Here is a 17673-nt window from a genome sequence, read left to right as displayed (position 1 = left end):
TACTGTTGCTTTTAATTGGTGATTCTTTAGTTTATGTAGCCAAAATGTATAGTTGACTGATAGTTCTGATTCTTAGTCAAATCATCTTATCTTTATTTTAACACACTGTTGATTTTACTTGTATCTTACGTGTGTGGGTGTCTTGCCTGCATACATGTAAGTGTGCCACATGCCTGGTGCCTGCAAAGGCCAGAAGACGACACTGGATGCCCTGGGACTGCAGTTCCAGATGGTTTTGAACAGCCATGTGGGTGCTGAGGGGTAAACGCAGGCTCTCTGTAGTGGCAACCATTGCTCATCGCCTTTGATCCACCTCTCCACCCCCAAGCAGTCTGATTGTCTTGCCTCCATAGGAGGAGGCTAACAGGCTTCCAAAGATAATGATGTCTGTGCTATTATTTCATGATTCATGGTGCCTGGGATCTATTCCCGGGAACTATAACTCAGTTGATTTGGAACCAGTGCAATCTGGGTTTTTGTTTTTGTTTGTGGTTTAAAAAAATAATACATGAACAAATACAATATAGCGCTGGTGACTGATCAGAGCCATTTTGGGTGGACAATTGCAAGTTTTTTTTTCTTCTTTTTTTCGGAGCTGGGGACTGAACCCAGGGCTTGCTAGGCAAGCGCTCTACCACTGAGCTAAATCCCCAACCCCGCAAGTATTTTTGTAGGGTTGAGAATGTAGCTGAGTGATAGGACATTTACCTACTGTGTGCCAGGCTTTGGGCTCGGTCCCCAGGATCGTCAAAAACAAAGTATATTCATATTGTTGTGCACTACGCGTGGCTTGCCAACGTCTTACCTTACAAAACCGAAACTTCCGAGCGTACTATAAAACAACTCTAGATCTCCTGACCGAGAAAAGCCACTTGCTAGGCAATTCAAATGGGCCCAAACTGAAGACCCATGACCAGTGTGTCCCCACCCTAAACAGGTTCTAGGCTTTTCACGGTTGTTATTTGATTACTATAGCTGCCAATGCCATTCGAAATTAGGTGGGGATAAATTTATTGCCCACATAACAGCACAGGACTGGACCGGACGTGTTCTTGAGCAATAACTGTCTTCTGCCCTGAGCCTCAATTGGAGGAATCGCTTCAACCTAGCAGCAGTTCTGCCTGGGAGGGGCTTATTCATGTTACCCTCAGCCAGTGTGACCAGGCTGGCATGCAGGGAGGTTCCGTTGGATTTCCTATCTCCCTACCTTTGATAGCTCCTGTTTAATTGACCCACCTTCCATACCAGTTACAGGTGTGGCATCTGGGCAGGTATACCGGGAAGTTGTGGCATTCCTAGAGCACCCTGGACCTATGTATGGTCTTGTCAGGAGAACCAGCCACTTGGAGAAGGTGTTGGAAGGTCCAGATGCACATTGCTACCCCGGGAGCAGTGAGCCTCTCAGCCTACCCTGGGCTGTCCTGAGGACTTCCTGCTTTGTTCAACAGTTCAACTGTGTTTACTGATGTTTATAGCCGTTGAAGCTTACTGAGTTTATTATCTGAATTCCTGCTGTGTGTTATCAGTCTTCCTGAGTCTGATAGAATAGACGGATACACTGCCCTGCTCTGGTATTTTTCCAAGAACTGCCTGCCTTGTCCATCTGTGAAAAGGAGCAGGTTTTCGCTGAGACTCTTGGACATTGCTTACATTCTCCCTTTGGAACACAAAATTCAAAACGTCTCCCCGTTCCTTGCTGGGGTAGTCTTTCTCTTTGCCATCAGGTGTGATGGCCTGACCCCATGCCATCCCTTCTTTCTCCGATAAGTGCTGTCCTGAAACTCCACGGTATCAGCTCTGACCTGCGTAACCCTGAGTATTACAGAAAACTTGAAATGCACGATGAAGTTCCAGCCAGACATTTTTATCACAAAACCAAACAGGACCAGGTCACGGCATGACCTCGTGGATTGTGGGGAAAGAGGAGAATTTTCTAAGGAAATGTTTAGGCTGAAGTAGTCAGCGATTTAAAGGGATTCTTCCAAAAAATGTATGTGTAGCATTCAAGAGTCCTGTGATGCCTCATGGGTTTGTGGGTTTGTTTGTTTGTTTGTTAAGCTAGAGAAAGTTCTCGGGCTCACTTAGTGTGGCTATAGATTTATGTGAGTCTTATTATTATATTTATATGAGTACAGTGTCGCTGTCTTCAGACACACCAGAAGAAGGCACTGGATCCCATTACAGATGGTTGTGAGCCACCATGTGGTTGCTGGGATTTGAACTCAGGACCTCTGGAAGAGCAGTCAGTGCTCTAACCACTGAGCCATCTCTCCAGCACCGTGAGTCTTATTATAAAGACAGATCATGTATTTCATCTTCCTGAGCTGAAGAAAGACCTTCATTTTATAGTTTTTATTGACATTGTGATGGGTTTTATAAAGCATTCTGGCTGTATTTACCCCATCAATTTTTTTAAATTTTACTCTATTTATTTATGTGCATGTACGCATGTGTGCACATGCACACATCCATATGTCAGTCAGTTGTCTTTCTACCAAGGGGATCCCAGGTATTGAACTCTGGTTGTCAGCAAACAATAACTAAAAATGACTTTGGGGAGGAAAAGGTTTATTTCACCTTATAACTCCCAGGTGACAGTCCTGAGGGAAGTCAGGGCAGCAACTGAAGCAGAGGCTATGGAGGCATGCTGCTTACTGGCTTACTCCTCATGGCTTGCTCATGGCTGGCTCTGCCTGCTTTCTTCTACATCCCAGGACTATTTGCCTCGGTGTAGACTGCGGTGGGACAGCCCACAGTATTCTGGTCCCTCTCTCATCAGTCATTAAGAAAATGGCCTAAAGATTTGCCTACAGGCCAATCTGATAGAGGCGGATTCTCAGTTGAGATTCTCTCTTCCTAGATGACCCCAGCTTGTGCCTAGTTGGAAACCAAACCAAACCAAATGAAACATTAATTTTCACAGTCATCTTGCCAGACCCCATCAACTAATGAAATGTGTACAATGGCCTATTAGTCAACCCTGAAAGAGAAGGAAGCCATCTTGCAGTCTATGTGTGAATGAGAATGAACCTTTAGGGTACCATGGTAAATTAAACACACCAATTGTAATAAGACAAATGCTGTATGATCCCACAGGGTCATACACACAGGGTGCCCAAAGAAGTAAGGTTCAGAAGAAGAGAAAGTAGAATGATAGTTGATGGGGGCAGGGCATGGAAGGATTTGAAGATTGTTTAATTGCAACATAAGAAAGGTTATGTGGTAGGACATTTGTGACAGAGGGACAGCCCTGGAAATACACTTTATGTCATGGAACTATGGTCAAGGCACACTTTGTTGTTTATACTTAGCACCATTTATGAAACGGAGATGCTGTGTGTGTGACTACACTGCTCTTCCCCTGTCCCAGCCATCTCTGTGAACTTGGTATTTCACACTTCCTGCTCCAGCTAGAATTGGGCCATCTTCCTTGACCCTTTCTACTGTTCTAGGCTCTCTCTGCTTGGCCACTCACAGACAATGGCATAAATGTAAAAGTCAGCACTACTCACAGCAGACAAAAGATGGGGACAGTCGGGCCATATATCAGTTGGTAAGTAAATCCAACATTGTACATCTATACAATGGGGCACCATTCAACAACAAAAAGGAACGACTGTAGATGCTTGCTACGACACGGGTGAATCTCAAAGACTTACTTACCGAGAGCCAGCCACTTAAAAGTCTATGATGTACGGCTCTGTTTACTCAATTCCTAGAAAAGATAAATCCACGAGGCTGAAAGGAGGCTGGGCTGGAGGTGGAGCAGCAATGGGAGTGAGGGAAACTTCAGGATGATGAAAATATCCTAAAACTGGAACATGGTGACGGTGGCTGCAAAGCGCTATGAAGAAGAAGAAGAAGAAGAGGAGGAGGAGGAGGAGGAGGAGGAGGAGGAGGAGGAGGAGGAGGAGGAGGAGGAAGAGGAAGAGGAAGAGGAGGAAGAGGAAGAAGGAGAAGGAGAAGGAGAAGGAGAAGGAGAAGGAGAAGGAGAAGAAAGCAACACTACAAGAAAAAAAGAAAAAAGAAAAAAAGAAAGAGTTGGAGAGATGGCTCAATGGTTAAGAGCACTGACTGCTCTTCCAGAGGTCCTGAGTTCAATTCCCAGCAACCACATGGTGGCTCACAACCATCTGTAATGGGATCCGATGCCCTCTTCCACCGTGTCTGAAGACAGCTAGTGTATTCATATGCATAAAATAAATCTTTTTGGAAAAAAAAGAAAAGAAAAAGGAAGGAAGAAAGAAACATGTACTTTAAGGAGAGCATTTTATCTAGAAAGGATTTCTGATGCTTCACATTAAATCATAGACACCTTAAGGACAAGAATGTGGCATGGTTGTTTAAATCGATCCAGAAAACGCACAGAAGGTTTCCGCAGATTGGCAGGCCCTGTCCTTTAAACCAGCCACCTTTTCTCCTCTTTTACAGCAACGCTTTAATCTCCTGGCCTCAGCAGAGCTCAACTATCTGACTTCTTTGTTCAGCAAATATTTTTGAGAGGCGCCCGTGTGCCAGGTACCTATTGCTGGAGGCCCAGTCATCAGTCGACTGTGAAAGCCATGTGTAAGCAACAAAAGTCACAGTAGGTGAGAGATCGTTGGCCTGGTGGCACTCACATTCCAAGCCCAAAGCCACTTTCATTTCCAGGCTGCACTCTGGAGACAAGTCCCAAGTGACCCATCTCCACCAGTGGCCTCTACAAAGAAATCCTGTTCTTCTGCTTGAAGACTTCCAATGGCTTCCAGTTGCCTTTAGGATAGATGTCTAAGTCACATTCAGGGCCTGCTAGGCCTTTGTGCCCAGACTCTGTCTGTGCCCTTAGCTACCAGCTCCTTCCTGTCCTCCTACATCCATGGTACCTCCTCTTCTGTGAGCATTAGCTGACTCCCTCAATCTCCTATGAGTCTCTATCTCAGTATAAAGGCTTTGAGTGTCATTCAGGTCCAGGCGAGGAGGCCTTCTTCCATCTGCTGGATAAGACTACAGAGGACAATACTCTGGCAGAGTTCTCAATGAAACATACCTGGAAGATAGACAGATATCCAAAGAGACATAGCCAGGGCCAGGCTATTTAAAATTAAATTTCAAATTGCATACTTGTGGCTGGAAGTGATGCCGTATGCCTTTGGTCCCTACCTTCCGGAGTCACAGGTCGAAGGATCTCTGAGTTTGAGGCCGGCCTGGTCTGTAGAGCAAATTCTAAGACAGCCAGAGCTACACAGAGAAATCAAAAACAACAGCAGTAATGGTAATAAATCAAAATTGCATATCTGTGATGCTAACCCTTGGGAGGTTACAACAGGGGGATTATGAGTTTGAGGCCAGCCTAGATTATACAGAGAAACGCTGATTCAGAATACCAAAACAGAACAAAAGAAAGGCAGTACCTAAGGTAGTACGTTAAAAAAAACAAAAAACAAAACAAAAAAAAAACCTTATATTGTTGGTATGGGAGCCTGTGTGTTTTTAAGATTTATTTTGATTTGTTTTAAATGTGTATTTTGTATCCATGCGCCGTGAGTGCAGGTGCCCTTGGAGGCTAGAAGAGGGTGTCAGTTCTCCCTAGACATGGAGTTACAGGTTTGTAAGCTGTCCCGCATGAACTTGGGTCCTCTAGAAGAGTTGCAATTACTCATAACCTGTGAGCCATCTCCCCGGCCCCCAGCTGTGCTGTGTTTTTAAAGTTTTAAATTCCTCTCATTCTGCATCATTCTATTACTACAATCTGAGTGACTGTCCTGCTCCCCCAGCTGGTTTGGGTAAAGACAAAGACCACCCAACCATGTGGCACAGTAACATTGTAACAGATTTATACTCCCTCCTGTAAAAAGCTACTCTGAATTCAAGGCCAGCCTGGTCTACAGAGCGAGTTCTAAGACAGCCAAGGCTACACAGAGAAACCACCACCACCACCAATATTAATAACTTCTTAATATTAATTTCTTGGGCTAGAGAGATGACTGAGCAGTTAAGAGCGCTGACTGCTCTTCCAGAGGTCCTGAGTTCAATTCTCAGCAACCCCATGGTGGTTCACAACCATCTGTAATGAGATGTGATGCCCTCCTCTGGTGTGTATGAAGACAGTGACAGTGTACTCATATACTTAAAATAAATGAATAAATCTTTTTTAAAAATTTAAAAATATTAATTTCTTAATAATTTTCTTAATTTCTAAAATTAAGTGTGTTTGCCTACATGTATGTTAGTGCGCTGCATAAATGTATGGTGCCCATGGGGCCAAAAGAGGATATGTGGGAGCCGGAAACAGAACCCAGTTCCTCTGGAAGAGCAGCCAGTGCTCTTAATTGCTGAGCCATTTCTCTACCCTCCCCGCCCCCTTATTTTGAGATCCTATTATAGATGGTTGTGAGCCACCATGTGGTTGCTGGGGATTGAACTCAGGACCTCTGGAAGAGCAGCCGGTGCTCTTAACCGCTGAGCCACCCATCCCTTCAGCCCCTCATCATTCTTTTTAAAGGAGTAAGTTTTAGACTATGGAGAAAAATCTCCTTTGCATGGAAAGGATCTTCTCTCATTAGCCCATGAACAGCACCTTCAACCCAGTATTCGCAGAGCTAAAGACAGCAATCGTTAGAATGTTGTCCCTTCAGTCAACACCCATCTCCAAAGAGAAAGCCACTCCAAATTGGGCCAGATTGAAAAACAAATCGTTCCTTGTATTAAAGCGGCCAATGGACACTGCTCGGCCTCCCACTGACTGGCATGGGGTGGGATAGATGTGGAGCAAAGGCTTACGGATGCACGAAGTTGGAGGCTTGGGCTCCACTATTGCTCATGGAGACGACTGGTTAAATCATCAACTGGTTAGGATATTTAAGTGTAATCACTGAGCTCCAGGCCTCTCATGAAGGAATTGGCCATTTTCGTTTCCTTTATTTCTTGTTCTTTGCTTTTTAAGATGAAAATAAGTTTAAAGCTGAGGACATACAACCTGCCCCTGTGTCATTCAGTTGTGTAAGAACACACATGTGTTAGAACACACATGTGTGAAACAGACCGAGGTTCTCTGTTGACTTTATAACGCCAGGTGTCTTGACTTACTGTTGTTATGAAGTTAGTTTAAAAGACGGACTTTTGGAATCCGTTTAGTGTCTTCAAGTTCTTATATATGTCAGGAAGGTGTATAAGCGTGTGCGTGCATGCGAGTGTGTGTGTGTGTGTGTGGTAGATGGGTAAGTATGTATATGTGTGTGTGTGCATGTGAGTGTATGTGTGTTAGTTGGGTAAGTATGTATATATGTGTTTGTGTGTATGGATATGTGGGTGGCATGGTTCAGTGTGTATGTGGGGTTCAGTGTGTGTGTGGGTGAATGGCTGAATGTGGGGGATATGAGTAAGTGTGTGTGTGAGTATGTGTGTATGTGTGTGAGTATGTATGTATGTGGGGAGGAGTGGATAGGTGAGTGGGAGTTGAGTGTGTATGTGTGGGGGATGGGTGAGTATACGTGTGTGGGGGCATGGATACGTGAGTTGGGGGGTGTGTATGTATAGGAAGAGATACCTGTTTCCAGGAACACTGATTACTTAATATATTTCTCTAGCTTACCTTCTTTTTCTTTGGTCTTTCAAATACTGAGGGAGGGCGAGGGACTCAGCGGCCCCTAGTCTCTCTTCAGCCAGCACTGTGTGGAAGTGTCTACCTCTGTACGGAAGCAGAGCCACCCTGTTGACCTAGAGTACCTCTGAGGATTCCAGAATACGTTTCCTTCTGTACCCACTTGCAGCCTACCCCAAGCCTCCCCATCCCCCTGCTCTCAGCAACTGTTCCACACTGGGCTATGGCTCAGAGCAGCTGCCAAGGGCCCCACTTGGGTTGGCTCCAGTTTCCTGCAGTCTGGCAGTCAGTTAGTAAGGAAACCAGGGATGTACATCACTGGCTCACACAGCTCCTTCTGGGAAGCCTCGAGGCCTGTCATGTTCTTTTCATTCCTACGCTTGGGAAAGAGACCATCACTCCCCTCAGACACAGCATGACTATCGACCGAAGCAGAGTCTTCAGACACAAGTATGACTATAGACCAGAGATAAACATGGAGCATGTGGGATGGGGAGTGGGAGGGAAGCTCAAGGCAGGCTTAGCAAAGACGGGGCTGTGTCCCTTTTAGAAAGAGTGGGAATCTTATGCTAGCTTAAAAAAAAATCAGAATCTGGTAGTTGTTATCTGGATAGAAGGTTCTCAACTGATAATTAGTGATATGGGGTTTTTCATTATAAATAGAGTGTAAAGCATTGTTTGTAGGACAAAGTTGGTGGTTTTAAAACCAATCAAACCTGTTGGGGTCCTATTCTAGGTAAGGAAGAGTGCATGATCCTTTTCCTAAAGGATCTCACTGTGCAGGCATCAAGACCACGAGGGTGGACTGCAGTAGATCAGGTGATGGGGGCAGGCTGCGAACAAAGTTAGAGGACCCCGAAGTTCTTTAGTGTCAAAAGGGGTTGGGACCAATAACATGGCCCATCACATAAAGGTATTAATGACCTGATCTAAATTTCCAGAACCCACATGGTTCCAAGCCCCTCACATTTCCTCTGACCTCCACATGCATGCTGTGGTAACCCCCCTCAGCCCCCCAAAATGTTGAAGAAAAAAAAAAAACCCAACAGGAAACAGGAAAGGTAGAGAACATTCAGAGACCCTGCTCAAAACATGAGTCATTCTTAGTAACCTAAGCACCTTTCAGGCAGACAGAATTCTTGGGTTGATCAGACTGGGAATACAGGCTGCCACTCAGGTCTTTCTGGGCACGTCTCTTATTGTCCTGATTTCTCCCATGAGGCAATGCCAATCAAGAGCCGGTTCTATCTGCCCAAGGTGTCTGTGACCTTCTTGACTTTAGCCAACATAAGCACCCTTTGGATGCCTCCCAAAATGTGCTGGCTGCAAAAAGCTCTCCCATTCTATCTTCTGGTTCCTAGGCAAGAGCACCGAGGTATGTGGAATAACACTGACATCCGGCTTGGAAGTAGAACAGTTTCCTGGACACCTACAAGGAGAAAGTCTTGCTTAAAAACAAATAAAAGTAGAAAGTAAAGACGGGTTTTCCTTGGGCCGGAATCTGCCCCTGAAAGTATAAAAATCAAACCCTGTGATTCGAGGCAGACAGAAGGGGTCCTGGAAGATGACCCCTGGGAAGAATCAGGCCTAGCTAGAATGGCCTTTAGAGGCTCTGTGTCTGCAGGCGTTGAAAGAAAACGGGGCTGTGCCTTGGCTCCTTAAGGTCAGTCAAGAAAACAGAAGACTGTGAAACCACAGCCACATCCAACTCCTCTGTTTTGTTTTGGAAAGCCCTCCAAGCTCAAAGGACGGCTGCCAGCTTGCGGTGGAAATTTTTTATTTTCAAGCACAAATATTAGAGTTTACGAATGAAGGGAGGTGGTTAAAAAAAATGATGCCACTCCTTTTAAAATCAAGTACACATTCCACTCCACACCACAGTTGTGGTCAGTCATCAAAGTCACTTGCATCTCTAAAGCCCCCAATTCCTTTACCCCCCAGAAACTTTCCTTTTTAATAACAATCTCTGTCTTGAAGTTACTCTTCTTCACTCTGGAGGCATCCTTAAAGCACTGGTCTCCAACAGCAATGCTGGTGGCCTTTGAGCTTAAAGTATTTCTAGGTAGCCAAGACGTCATACGCAGGAGTAAGAAAGAAAACATCATAGGATGTGTCTTGATGCTCAGAAAAGTAACAACAGACACCCCCCCTACCCTCGCCCTCCCCCTCTACCCCATACTCCTCACTCCTGCCAAAAAAAGCTTCCAGGGTCCTGACCGGATGGAAGGATACAAAATGCCAAATCTCTGACCGAGTTTCTTTTTAAAAGTAACTGGTTTACTGTTGTTATTTTGTATAGTTCTGAGGTAATTGTTGGTGTCTTTGATGAGTCAGGGAAGCTGTGAGTCACAGGTCTGGAAGCAGTGGGGGAACGTGAGACTTTTAGTCATTAGCACAGTTATCTTCAGGTCATTTTGTTATCTATCAAGCCTGCTTACCAGAGAATCACCTGCCTCCACTCCCTTCTTATCTATGAAATGAGATTAGATTCAGACACTTCAGCCTGGCTTTAAACCTTGCCCCTACTGCCTGCAAGGCAAGCTGGTGGCTGCCGTTGCAGGTGGCCTCCTAGCCCAGGGTTCTTCCTATCCCTCAGCTCATCTCTCGCACTGTCTTCCCACCTAGTCATCAGGCAGCTGCTCGCACTGGGACACAGAACAGTAGGGCTCCAAATTAGCCATCTGGAGCCAGGCCCATGATGTCGCAACTGTACCCAGCACTCACTCTGCTTCTCCTCATTCCACAGTTGATTAGGTACTAATTGTGAGGACTCTAGAGCTGGGTATGTCTAAGGGAAAATGCACAGAGGTTTTGTGCAAAGACAATGCATTTTACACAGGGGCTTCAATAGCCACAGACAGTTGCAGACTGTCAGAGGGACAGGAGGCAGGAGATGCCTATCCTCAGAGATCCCAAGGGACAACCATGCCCATTAAAAGACTGAAGGAAAACCAATGATGGTAGTCACCGTTACCCTACCTCTAAATCAGCTTATTGCCTCTCCTTCCCCAATCTACCTGGCTCATTATCTATGTCTTAAGAAACTTAAGGGCTGGGTTGGGGATTTGGCTCAGTGGTAGAGCGCTTGCCTAGCAAGCTCAAGGCCCTGGGTTCGGTCCCCAGATCCGAAAAAAAAAAAAAAAAGAATAGAAAAAAAAAAAAAGAAACTTAAGGGCTGGAGAGATGGATCAGTGGTTAAGAGCACTGACTGCTCTTCCAGAGGTCCTGAGTTCAACTCCCAGCCACCACAGGGTGGCTCACAACCATCTGCCATGGGATGGTCTCTTCTGAAGTGTCTGAAGAGAACCACAGTGTACTAACCTATAAATAAAATAAATAAATCTTTTAAAAAATTCCATAGCCTCCTTTAAAAAAAGAAAAGAAACTTAAATATTTTTTCTAGGGGAAAAATATAAAAGATTTACAGTCCCCATCAGAACATTTGGTATTATCCCAGAAAATATTTCAGTCTTCAGGTCTTCTAGATATCATCTGGTAAAATCCTCACAGGTAGTGAGAGACAGCTTGGGTTCTAAACACTGTCCAGCTGGGTCCTGTCCAGTCAGCCCTACACACTCCGCCTCCTGCTCCCCGGTACACACTCTTTGCCGACAAGGATATATCAGGATTTGAATGCACTCCAGTTGAACCCATGTTGCTTAGACCTGTCACGGATGGAGTCTTACCTTGCAAGGTCTTAGGCCAGCAGCACTCATTGTCACTTAGATCACACGCCTTTTCAACGTAGATACCCTTCACATACCACACGCCCTTCACCTTCCCCTGAAGGCTGCTGCCTCTCGGGGGAGGTGGCAACTTTAAGTGGTTTTCATCACTTGGAGCTGTTCAGAGCTCCAAGGTTGGAAAGGAGAAACCACTTTCTCCAGCAAACACTGGCAGAATCGGTTCTAGCTGGCGAGATCTGGTTGTCTGAATTGAAAGTAGATGGTCAGGGGTTGGGGATTTAGCTCAGTGGTAGAGCGCTTGCCTAGGAAGCGCAAGGCCCTGGGTTCGATCCCCAGCTCGGGGGGGGGGGGGGGGGGAGAAAGTAGATGGTCTATCTCTGGCTAGAGACACCACAGTGTGGGTTTTTCTCTCCTGAAATTTTACATGAGGATGAAAGTGTACACGAATACCATGGGTTGAATATAACAGTTCTTCGACACAATCACCATTCTCTCCTCCACAAAAACTCAACGATGTTAAGCGCCAATAGGAACTAAGATTCAACATGCATTTATCTTATACCGATTACAGTTCGAAGTGCCTCCCCATGACACATTGGATCCGAGATACCATTAGCTGTGTGGTTCAGATTCAACGTGAAGCTCCTGTTTCAGACTTGAGTGGAGCTGCTTCCTGGAGGGAACTCCTGAGCCTAAGGTCACGCAGAAAGGGCTGCAGCCAGGGCTCCAGTTGTCTGGGCCGTTTCTGGAGTCTACACTATGAGCTGGCTCTGCTGGAATGTGATTGTATCTTGGTGGCTAAGGCCTGAGGCCAAAGTCAGTGAGCCTAGCATTTCCTGTTCAGCCTGTCCCCTAAATGCGGCAGCAGGACATCTACGGCTGGCAGGCCATGGCACTGAGACAAAGGTTTTAGTGATTTCTCCTAGCCTACGACAATCTAAATCCCACTGACGTCCGTAAGGCTATCACTGTCCACCAGGTACCTCCCAGCTACCTGCCTTTCCCTAGTGACTTATGTCATCCCACTGGCCCATGCTGGCTGATGGTCTGGGCCTTCAGACTTGTCCCTGAGCCCCTGCTTCCCTCCTCTTGCTCATCCCCCAGGTCCTCTTAGCAGCCCTGCGAAGACTTCCCTGACACAAACATTGCCTCCAACTTAACCACCAGCACACAGAACTGAGAGGCAAAATTATCAGTTATGTTTTTGAACTCGTAGATACCAGATGCACCTCGGGAAGCCCTTTGATGATTTGCTGGGTACTAATCACAAGCCACTGACAGGGCAGGAGAGAGATAAGTGTTAGATAAGTGTTTCTTCTAAAAAAAAAAAAAGAAAGAAAGAAAGAAAGAAATAAAAAGAAAGAAAAAACCTGAGCCGTTTGCTTCGGGAGATCTCTTTTTGGAAGGAGACAGAAACTTATTAGCAGTCAGCTTGGGATCTCCTCTCGCCCCTAGCAGCTGTGTTGAAAGGAGTCTGGACAAAGTCCAGATGTCTCTGTCTCTCTCCTCTTACCCATCATTGTGTGCGTGTGTGTATGTGTGTGTGTGTGTGTGTGTGTGTGTGTGTGTGTGCGCGCGCGCGCGCATGCCTGCATGTGTGTCTGTGCAAGCACGCTCACAGGAGTGTGCCGGAGGGAGAGTGTGAGGGTATATCTCTGGTCTCTGGGTTGCAGTCTCCCCATGTCTGCATCTGAGCATGCTCCCTACTGAGATAGTGTTATCTGCCCGCCGCCTCACATTGACCAGGCCTCTGCCTATTTAAGCATTGGCAGAAACCTTTGTACCTGTTCTAAGTCCCTAGGCAGCAGGGATGTGGTAAGGGCAATCTCTCTCCAGGCCAAGCGCCTGCCCCAGGCGTGTATGTCATTGATCTGCACTCATGTTCACCAGAGGCTCCAGCCAGGACCTGAAGCTCTGCTGGTGTCCCTCTGGCCCCCGAAGCTGTCTTTGCCCTTCTACTTTAGTTCTAAAAAGTTGTTGTAATGTTTGTTGCGGGAGAAAAAAGTGACTCCCACCAGAGCAGTGGTTCTCAACATTCTAATGTAGCGACTTTAATACAGTTCCCCATGTTGTGGTGAACCCCCAACCATAAAATTATTTATTTGCACTGCTTCTTCAAAACTGCAATTTTGCTACTCTCGTGAATTATAATATAAATACCTGATATTCAGTATGCAAAAAACCCCGCAAAGGGGGCATTTGATCCTTAAAGGGTCCTGACCACTGGACTGCAGGCTTCTTTTAAAACTTGTGCGGACTGTGACCATTCCTGCCTTGTCAGTGAATGGCACCAGCTGGGAGGGGGGTGGGGCTGCCAGGAATTCAATAGAGGGTAGGGAACAACTGATACCTCACCAGCTCTCCTTCCCTGAACACACCTAGTCAATGATTACCCACTATAATCTTCATCATAACCTTCCGTGGGAGGTGTAGTCTTAATTTACAGAGGAAAAGCTGAGCTTTGGTGAGATCCATTTACTGTGCCCTCCGCTGGCAGAAACTATTGAAGCTGTTGAATGTACTCCATGTTCTTAACCGTTCCACTTGCTTGTCTTGGGGGACTGAGACCCATCTCCCTTCTCTTCCATCCACACGGTTTTAGCCGTGGAGGCCAGCCTGGCCTCCTTTTGAAAGCCTCGGGCTGGGATTAAGGACCTCTTCCATCGCCCACATCTTTGAAGAACTTTCTTTAGAGCCCAGAGTTTGCCACTGAGCAGGGAGCCATCGAACACCACATAGCATGTGCTTGGTAGATTGGATACTGAATTGAAGGATGTAATGTGGTTGGTGACATGAACGGTAAGTAAGCCTATGTGAGCGGCGACCACACTGCTGACAGCTGTTATCAGCCAGGCACTGTCGTTCTTTTGGAATTGTATTTGCTTTCTAGACATTGCCATCCAGGATGCTGGGGGAATGAATATAAACCCAAAACTTTGGAATCGCACATAAAGGCACAAGAAAACAAATATATATTTAGGCTATGCATGTCAGTGAAGTTTGGAGGTCCTAGGAGCTAGCCAGCTCTCTCTCTCTCTCTCTCTCTCTCTCTCTCTCTCTCTCTCTCCCTCTCTCTCTCTCTCTCTCCCTCTCTCTAGCACTTTTAAAATTTTGAGATAGGATTTCGAGTATACTTGGCTGGCCTCAAACTTATAATATAGTTGAAGACTTTGTCTTTCTGATCCTACTTCTCTGCCTCCTGGGGCTGTGGTTACAGATGTGCTACCCCGCTGGATGCCGGGAATTAAATATCTAACTTCATGCATGCTAGCTAGGCAAGCAATCTAAAGCCAATCTGCATCCGCAGCCCTCAGCCTCTTTCTCTTTCAGCCATACATCTATTTGCTCCTTAATGTATATTTCTACAGGAGTATTCAGGTTGCTTTCAGTTTCTAAGCTAAACTTCAAATCCTTGAACCAAGGCAGCCCAGAAAGAATGTTGCCAATTCTTGTCTCCTTAGTTACTTGGGACGCTGATGACCAGGGGCGACTGTTACTTATTAACGACCTTCATAATGTTGACAGTGACCTGTCATTTCTATGAGGACAAAGACCTCCCTTACCTAAAACGGTCCCATCCAGTTTACGTCATCCCTTCCTCCATCAGCAATGGTTTGTTCTTTCCTCCCTGTCCTTCTGTTTAAATCAGGATGGGTTTTACACAGGGCTCCAGCTCTACTCCACAAAACGTGTTTGCTGCAGGGGACCACAGCAGTAACGTGTTTGTTGCTGCCCCAGTAATCAATGAACCTTGCCTACCTAGTCCTCTCTCTGTCTTTTCTTAGGGTTCTGACCTCTAACAAGAGCCTGCATAGCTTCCTGGGTAACAGCCAGGGTTACATAAAGGCCTTTATGTGGGCCCTTGTTCCCCGGGCTCCAAAGAACAGAACACCTGGAGGTGCCTTTGTAAACAGGATTTAGCTGGCTAGGGTTGAAGATGCCTTAAGTAAGGAGGGGGAATTCAGGGAGGGGTGGGCTTGGAGCCTTTCAGTGTGAGCATTATTTAAGGGAAGTGTAGCAGGGCTGGGAGGAAGGGAGAGAACAAAGTGTCTCTTGGAAGTTGTAAAATATGCTTGTTTCCCCTTTACATTCACAACATAAGGCATTTCTTAGACTCCGAGTGGCCTTAGGTGAGTGTCCTCGCTTTTAGATTCCATTTAGACATTTTATTCACTGGAATAAGTTGTTTGGTTTTCATATTTTGCTGTTTCTCAAAAAATTTAAAAGTATGTATTAGGGTGACTACTGTACCAAAACTTGTATCATGCTCCCACAAAACCCAAATACTGTTTCAGAAAGCAACATTATTGTTCATCTTTCTAAAAATTCCCCTGTGAGGCAGTAAACTCGTAGTTTTGAATCTTCTTTCTTGGGTTTATGCTGTTGATATTAACTCTTAGTTCCTAGAATATTCAACAGATGTGCATAATGTTTTTTTCCTAAAGTGTAAATATTCAAAAGAGCATGCAGACGAACCAAGGAGTTTATGGTGCTGCTGTATTAAGGGTCCTATATTTGTGTGTGCCTGTGTGTAAAAAAGCATGCTTAAACACATTTCTTACAGAATAACTTCTGTTTGAAAAAAGAGCCACACTGAGTTCTGAGTTCCTACGAACTAATGGCGACCTGTTTATAAGTAAAATTTAGCTTAATATTTTGAGGGCACAACATTTGTATTATGAAAGTATTGGGCTGGGGAGAGGGCTCAGTGGTTAAGAGCACCAGCTGCTTTTCCGAAGGACCCGGGTTCAATCCCAAGTATCCATCTGACAGCTAACAATGGTCTGTAACTCCAGTTCCAGGGTGATCCAAAGCCCTTGTCTGGGTTCTTTGGGCAAGTGGTATACAGACAGACATGCAGGCAAAACACCTATGCACATTTAAAAGAAAACGCCCATGCACATTTAAAAGAAAACACCCATACACATTTAAAAGTATACTATCAAAAATACAAATAAATCTTATGTATGGTTTCTGTATCTAATCTTTAATATATAATTAGTTAATTGTGTTAGATCAACATGAAATAACTCATAGAATGGTGCTGAATTTGGATCTTAGTGATATCTATCTATCTATCTATCTATCTATCTGTATATACACACACACACATACATACATACACACACACACATACATACATACATACACATACCAGTAATCTTTTTGTTCAATAAAGATACTTATTCTCACAAGCTTGTCCTTTCTGATAAGAACCTGGAAAATAAACTTCACGTGTACTAGGAGCAAGAGGCTTCTTTTTTAAATTTGACGTTGGTTACTTGGGTTGCGGTGTCTGTGCCACTGCCCACGTGTGGAGGGTCGAGGTCAGGGTTGGTCCTCCTCTTTCACCTTTGGGGATTGAACCCAGGTTGTCAGACCTGCACAGCGAGAACTTTACCTGCTAAACCATCATACAGGACCCCGTCTTCCAAGTGGTACTAGACCCTCAGATGGCCTACAGTGACTTGATGTGTCGTACATATTTGGTTAAAGGCTATCTTACTTACCTCATACTTAAAGTTAGGGTTTGTAGGTGGAAATGTTTGAGATGGCAGAAAATGACCTGACCTGTCACTGCACAAAGTGGCTGGACTGGCCGCCATGAACCTACTTAACTCGCATCTCCTGTCCCCTCAGCACTTTTAGGGACATGGTGATCCCCACTTTTGGATGGGGAGTTGTCCCAGCTTTTCTCGTCATTTTAATCTACTCCAATATCAAAGGCTTTGGGGAGGGAAGAGTGCAAAAGTGTCCCGCTTGTTTGTTTACATTTCAGCACACATGAATTTTATCTCTATATTAAAGAAAAACCGTGCCAATAGGAGTTTTCACACTAGCCTTTCTTAGAACAGGCTGTCCTGTCTTTTTCTTATTAGTTCCTCAAAAAAGGCTGTAACTTTCTAAAACTGTATACATTTTCATTAATATTCTTTTCAATAAAAGGCTTTGAATTTGAATGTAAAACCTACTTTCTAGAGGCAGTCATACAGATGCATACAGTTTTCGTACAAATTCTAGAGGCAGTTTTCATACACGGAGCACATCTGCAGTAAATGACTTGGAATTCTCTCATGTGCACAGTGGGCACTGATTCCGCTCTCTTGCTCCCTTTGCTCAGAGGGCAGGTGCAGACCCCTGAAGATCGGAGGCACCCAGTTCAAGAACTTGCCCTCAATGTATGCAGAGAGAGAGAGAGACGCTGATGTGATTTTGTATTGTGGCCCGGGATGTCATCATGTCATGTCTCACGTTGGGTCCCTCGAGACGGGTTGCTTTCCTTCTGTCTCTAAAAATACCCGGTGTCTCTAAACTGCAGACAGAAGAAAAAGTAGTTCTGGGAACCCTCTGGTCGTAGAGATGAATTACATGGTAGAGTACAGGCTGAACGGGTGGTAAGATTTGGAC

At 45.2% G+C, this 17673-nt stretch overlaps 1 protein-coding gene across 6 annotated transcripts in view; it reads left to right on the top strand.

Annotated features, from left to right (window-relative positions):
* Positions 1-17673, top strand: part of Shroom3 (shroom family member 3) — a 296424-nt gene that overhangs the window by 211499 nt on the left and 67252 nt on the right. Inside the window, exon 1 of one of the 6 annotated variants that reach the window (XM_087582883.1) lies at positions 13703-14064. The gene's annotated coding sequence lies outside the window, so the exon portion shown is untranslated. 6 annotated transcript variants of the gene reach the window in all.

This window comes from Rattus norvegicus, chromosome 14 (assembly GCF_021556685.1).
Source record: "Rattus norvegicus strain SHRSP/BbbUtx chromosome 14, alternate assembly SHRSP_T2T, whole genome shotgun sequence".
Classification (NCBI taxonomy): Eukaryota; Metazoa; Chordata; class Mammalia; order Rodentia; family Muridae; genus Rattus; species Rattus norvegicus.
Note: the sequence above shows the minus strand (reverse complement) of the source record. Positions and strands in the feature narration are given on the sequence as shown.